This window comes from Bos javanicus, chromosome 4, assembly GCF_032452875.1.
Source record: "Bos javanicus breed banteng chromosome 4, ARS-OSU_banteng_1.0, whole genome shotgun sequence".
In the NCBI taxonomy this organism is placed as follows: domain Eukaryota; kingdom Metazoa; phylum Chordata; class Mammalia; order Artiodactyla; family Bovidae; genus Bos; species Bos javanicus.
In genome coordinates, this window is record NC_083871.1 from 55,436,556 (window position 1) to 55,442,555 (window position 6,000).

A 6,000-nucleotide genomic window follows, 5' to 3' on the forward strand; every position below is an offset into this window, starting at 1 on the left:
TTGCACAATGATGTGGACGTACATAGTGTCACTTAAATGAACAGTTAAATGTGGTTAAAATAATGTTTTATATTATGTGATGTTTATCATAATAATAAAAAAAAGAATGAAATAATGCCATTTGCAGGAACATGGATGGACCTGGAGATTATCATAAGTGAATTAAGTCAGATAGAAAAAGGCAGACATCATATATCACTTATATGTAAATCTATAAAGAGATAATACAAACAAACTTATTTGTAAAGCAGAAATTGACTCAGAGAATGCTCTTATGGTTATCAGGGAGAATGGGTGAGGAGGAAGGATAGACTGAAAATTTATGATTTACATGTACACAATGCTATATTTAAAATGGATAGCCAACAGGACCTACTGTAAAGTTAATTAAAAATTTAAAAACTAGATATTTAAAAAATATATACCCATATCTGTCTATATATGTATACTTACACAGAGAGATCTTAAAAAGCAAAACCCCCAAATGTCTCTATTTCCTTCTAGTCATTGTATTTTGCAAACATCAAATTAAACAAGTAATTTAGGTTTGTTGTAAAGAGTTTGACTATATTTTTAATTTAACTGTAACAGTATCTAAGCCCCACCCTATTTTTTCCCCTCTTGCCCCACACCTGAAAAAAACAATAAGAAAGCCAAGATGTCTTGAGTTCACATTATGCAAGAGGAATCCTCACTCCGTTGCCATTCCCTAACTACAATGAAATCAAAGCTACTGCCCCTCCCTACTCTTGCAAGTCATTTTTAGACCTACTGGAGAGCCTGCCCTGCTGTCCCCAGAAAGCCCCATTATGTGCATAATAAATCTTTTCATACCCTCTTGGTACAGCTGTGTGGCATTACCACTTTCCACATTCAGATTAAATTTTGGATGGGTGTTGATCCAATTCCCCATGGGTAAACCACAGACTAAGTTTGAGAGCTGTCTTTTTGATGCATTTCTCCAAATTTATGCATTTGCTCCTTTTGAAATAGACAGTTCATCTATTTGATAGGGAAGTTCATTTTTTATTATTGTTTTAATACAGTTTTCTCCCAAACTATGAAAATCCTATGAACAAGAGAGAATTGAAAAATTCTAGGGCCGAATTCTTATAGTGAAAAATATTTTGAACAAGTCTCATGAGAATCCATTTAAACATTTAATCCCTCAGTAAGCTTCAAATATCCTTTGAGAACTTGCACCATGATTCACCTCCATTTTCAGAGACTTACTTTATGAAGAATCTCTTTTGAGGTGTGATAAAATAACAGGACAGAGAGCCACAATGCAGAATTCTTGCTAAAAGACTTTGAGCTTGAATTTAGTAACATCTGCCTCTGATCACAAACTCATAAGGAGATTGAAGTGGAACATTTTAAAGAATATCACAAGAATAGTTACTAATATTTAGAATGTGTGAAATTTTATAGCACAAATGACCCAATTTCTTTAATAAATGCACCTCATTAAAAGAGGGAATTGCTATCTTTTAAAATATGGTACACTTACACTGAATATTACTCAACCTTCAAAAAGAAGGGAATTCTACCATATGTGACAACATAGATGAACCTTAAGGACATAATGCTAAATGAAATGAATATGTCACAGAAGGACAAAGGCTGCATGCTTTCCACTCTTACTAGGTATCTAATGAAAGTAACAGAATATTTCACTCCCAAATATGCCTCCTTGGCACAAAGATTATTTGAACTGATAATTTTGAGAAAAAGCAGACACAGGAGGGGATCTGAAAATAGAGTAGAAGCTACTTTTTGGAAGAGAAATTTACATGTGTAAAGGAAATCTCCATTTGTGAGGATGTCTCCCTCTCCACAAGAAGAAGAGATGGATGACTATTTCACAGAAGAATCTTATCACTGGAAGAGACATTAACTTTTGTTGTGGTTCTTGTTCAGTCCCTAAATCCTGTCCAACTCCTTTGCAACCCCGTGAACTGTAGTCCCCCAGGATCCTCTGTTCATGGGATTTCCCAGGCAAGAATACTGGAGTAGATATCCATTTCCTTCTCCAGAGAATCTTCCTGACCCAGGGATTGTCTCCTGCATTGGCAGGCAGATTCTTTACCACTGAGCAAACAGGGAAGCCCATGGTAAACATTACCTTCCTTGTTTAATGTGACTTTCCAGGTACCAGTTTCTTGTCCCTATCCCTCAAAGTTGCTCCTTTTGTATTTAGTCGAAAACAATATTTCAACTGCTGGCTTAGCCTACTTCTGAGAGTTATTCATTTTCCCTTGGGTATCTCCCATGTGTACACAAAGTACTGTTGCTGTTCACTCACCAAATCATGCATGACTCTTTGCAACCCCATGGATGGCAGCAAGCCAGGCTTCTCAGTAATTCACTATCGCCCAGAGTTTGCTCAAATTCATGTCCATTGAGTCAGTAATACTACCTAACCATTTCATCCTCTGCCAGCCCCTTTTCCTTTTCCCTTCAATGTTTCATAACATCAGGGTCTTCTCCAACAAGTCAGGTCTTCACATCAATAGCCAAAGTATTGGAGCTTCAGCTTCAGCATCAGTCTTCCTTCTAATTGGATACACAGGGTTGATTTCCTTTAGGATTGACTGATTTGAACTCTGTTCAGTCCAAGGGACTCTCAAGAGTCTTCTCCAACACCACACTTCAAAAGCATCAGTTCTTCAGCATTTAGCCTTCTTTATGGTCCAACTCTCACATCTGTACACGACTACTGGAAAAACCATAGCTTTGACTATATGCACATTTGTTGGCAAATGGTGTGTTTGCTTCTTAATATGCTGTCTAGGTTTGTCATAGCTTTCCTTCCAAAGAGCAAGCGTCTTTTAATTTTATGGCTGTAGTCACCATCCCCAGTGATTGTGGAGCCCAAGAAAAAATCTGTCACAATTTTCACTTTTTCCCCATATTTTTGCCATGAAGTACTGGAACTGGATGCCATGATCTTAGTTTTTTGTTTGGTGAATTTTAAGCCAGTTTTTTCACTCTCCTCTTTCACACTCAATAAGAGGCTCTTTAGTTCCTCTTCAGTTTCTGCCATCAGGGTGGTATCATCTGCATATCTGAGGTTGTTGATATTTCTCCTAGCAATCTTGATTCCAGCTTTTGATTCAACCAGCCTGGCATTTCATATGATATACTTTGCATATAAGTTAAATAAGCAGGATGACAATACAGCTTTGATGTACTCCTTTTCCAATTTTGAACCAGTCTGTTGTACCATGTCTGGTTCTAACTGTGCTTCTTGACCTGCACACAGATTTCTCAGTAGACAGGTAGGGTGGTATTTCCACCTCTTTAAGAATTTTCCACAGTCTGTTGCTGTGACCCACACAGTCAAAGGCTTTAGTATAGGCAATGAAGCAGAAGCAGATGATTTTTCTGAAACTCCTTTGCTTTGACCATGATATAATGAATGTTGGCAATTTGATCTCTGGTTCCTCTGCCTTTTCTAAATCTAGCATGTACATCTGGAAGTTCTCCGTTCATGTACTTTGGAAGCCTAGCTTGAAGGATTTTAAGCAGAACCTTGCTAGCATGTGAAATGAGCACAAGTGCACAGTAGCTTGCACATTCATTGGCATGGTGCTTCTTTGGAATTGGAATGAAAACTAACCTTTTCCAGTCCTATGGCCACTGTTGAGTTTTTCAAATTTGATGACATGTTGAGTCCAGCACTTTAACAGCATCATCTCTTAGGATTTGAAATAACTTATCTGGGAGTCCATCACCTCCACTAGCCTTATTCATAGTAATGCTTCCTAAGCCCTATTTCATTTCACACTCCCAGATGTCTGGCTCTAGGTAAGTGACCATACTACTGTGGTTATCTGGGTCATTAAGACCTTTCTTATATAGTTCTCATGAGTATTCTTGTCACCTCTTCTTAATCTCTTCTGCTTCTGTTAGGTCCATACCATTTCTGTCCTTTATTGAGCCTATCTTTGCATGAAATGTTTCCTTGGTATCTCCAATTTTCTTGAAGAGATCTCTAGTCCTTCTGATTCTACTCTTTTTCTCTATTTCTTTGTATTGTTCACTTAAGTAGACTTTCTTATCTCTCTTTGCTAATCTCTGGAACTCTGCATTCAGTTGGGTATAGCATAGCATAGCACAGCATAGCATAGTGAGGTTGCTCAGTAGTGTCCGACTCTTTGCAACTCCATGGACTGTAGCCTACCAGACTCCTCCATCCATGGGATTTTCCAGGCAAGAGTACTGGAGTGGGGTGCCATTTCCTTCTCCAGGGGATCTTCCTGACTCAGGGATCAAACCCAGGTCTCCCACATTGCAGGCAGACGCTTTACCGTCTGAGCCACCAGGGAAGTCTCAGTTGGGTATATCTTTCCCTTTCTCCTTTGCCTTTCACTTCTCTTCTTTTCTCAGCTATTTTTAAGGCCTTCTCAGACAACCACTTTGCCTTGTTACATTTCTTTTTCTTTGGGATGATTTTAGTCACTGCCTCTTATACAGTGTAATGAACCTTTGTCCATAGTTCTTCAAGAACTCTGTCTACCAGATCTAATTCCTTGAATCCATTCCTCATCTCCACTGTATAATCTTAAGGGATTTGATTTAGGTCATACGTGAATGGCCTAGTGGCTTTGCCTACTTTCTTCAGTTTAACCCTGAACTTTGCAATGAGGAACTTATGAACTGAGCCACAGTCAGCTCCAAGTCTTGTTTTTGCTGACTGTATAGGGTTTCTCCATCTTTGGCTACAGAGAATATAATCAATTTGATTTCGGTATTGACCATCTGGTAAAGTCCATGTGTAAAGTCTTCTCTTGTGTTGTGGAAATGGGTATTTGCTATGACCATCATAAAAGTTTAAATCAAATAAATATGCAAAGGACTCTTTTGCCATAACTCTTTGCAAATATTGGGGACTTATTAAAAATGAACTATGAGCATGAAATTCATCAACAAAATATTTTCAGTATATATAACATTCCATTTCTAATGTCTGGTAAATTCAAATAATACGAAGGTATTGATATGCCAACTTAAACATAGACTTATCTTTGTTCACAAGACAATGTAAATGGGCAAAGTACATGGAGCTAGACTTAGTAAAAACACATAATTTGAGAATTCTGATAAGGAATGTTGAATCCAAAACCAGAATCCATTGTTACCAAAGGCAGTCTGCCCTGTCTTTAGAAAAAAAAAGTTGCTGTTACACAGCCATCTGCTCACATACCAAGCTGTTTACCTGGCTGTTTGCTCTACTTGTCAGAATAGCTCTTCAATATTCTCACCATGGCATGAGGGTCAGGTACCCACCTGGTGCTAGTGACCCAGGGTTGTTTTTCTTCTGCTGCTAAATTTCTTAACTTATATCAGCTTGGGACTTGGAGAATTCAGCTATCCAGTTGCAGCATATTAGCCAGTCATCCCCTCAGGGAGGCATCCCTTCTTCTGCGTCCCTGATCCAACTCTGTTGTTCTTTCCATTTAGAACTGACAATACAAAATGTTGATATGTGTGTTAGTCATAAATAAACTATCCAGGAAGTATAATGTTTACCAACCTGCATCAGCATTTTCCTTACATCAGCCTGACTTGAAAGGATGAAAACTGATTCATCTATGCAAGACATTATTATTGTTATGGTTGTTATTGTTTCTGTTTATTTGACCATTTCTTTTTGGTGGGATGAACACTAGTGGATATAGCCTACTGTTTTTGTTGTTCAATAGATAATGTTGTGTCCGACTCTTAGCGACACCATGGACTGCAGCATGCCAGGCTTCTCTGTCCTTAAGATAATGTTACATTAAATTTAATCCATTCATAACTAATTCTTATTGAAATGAATACCCATAGGTTTATTTCTTCGCCAACTCAGTTCAATGAAATTGCATTGAGTACCATATACACACCAAACTTGGGATTAAGTGCATGGGAATACAAAGATCATTAAGATGTGATCTCTAACAAGAGGCTTATAGTTAATCTTCCTGGGTTAGATTGATGGTGTTACATGATGGA

The 6,000-nt window shown here is 38.0% G+C and overlaps 1 long non-coding RNA gene across 1 annotated transcript in view; it reads right to left on the reverse strand.

Annotated features, from left to right (window-relative positions):
- LOC133246098 (uncharacterized) overlaps positions 1 to 5,464 on the reverse strand; it is a 99,730-nt gene extending 94,266 nt beyond the window's left edge. The window contains exon 1 of the long non-coding RNA XR_009735901.1: positions 5,293 to 5,464. This is a non-coding gene — a long non-coding RNA (uncharacterized LOC133246098). The remainder of the gene's footprint in view (positions 1 to 5,292) is intronic.
- Between the last annotated feature and the right edge of the window lie 536 nt (positions 5,465 to 6,000).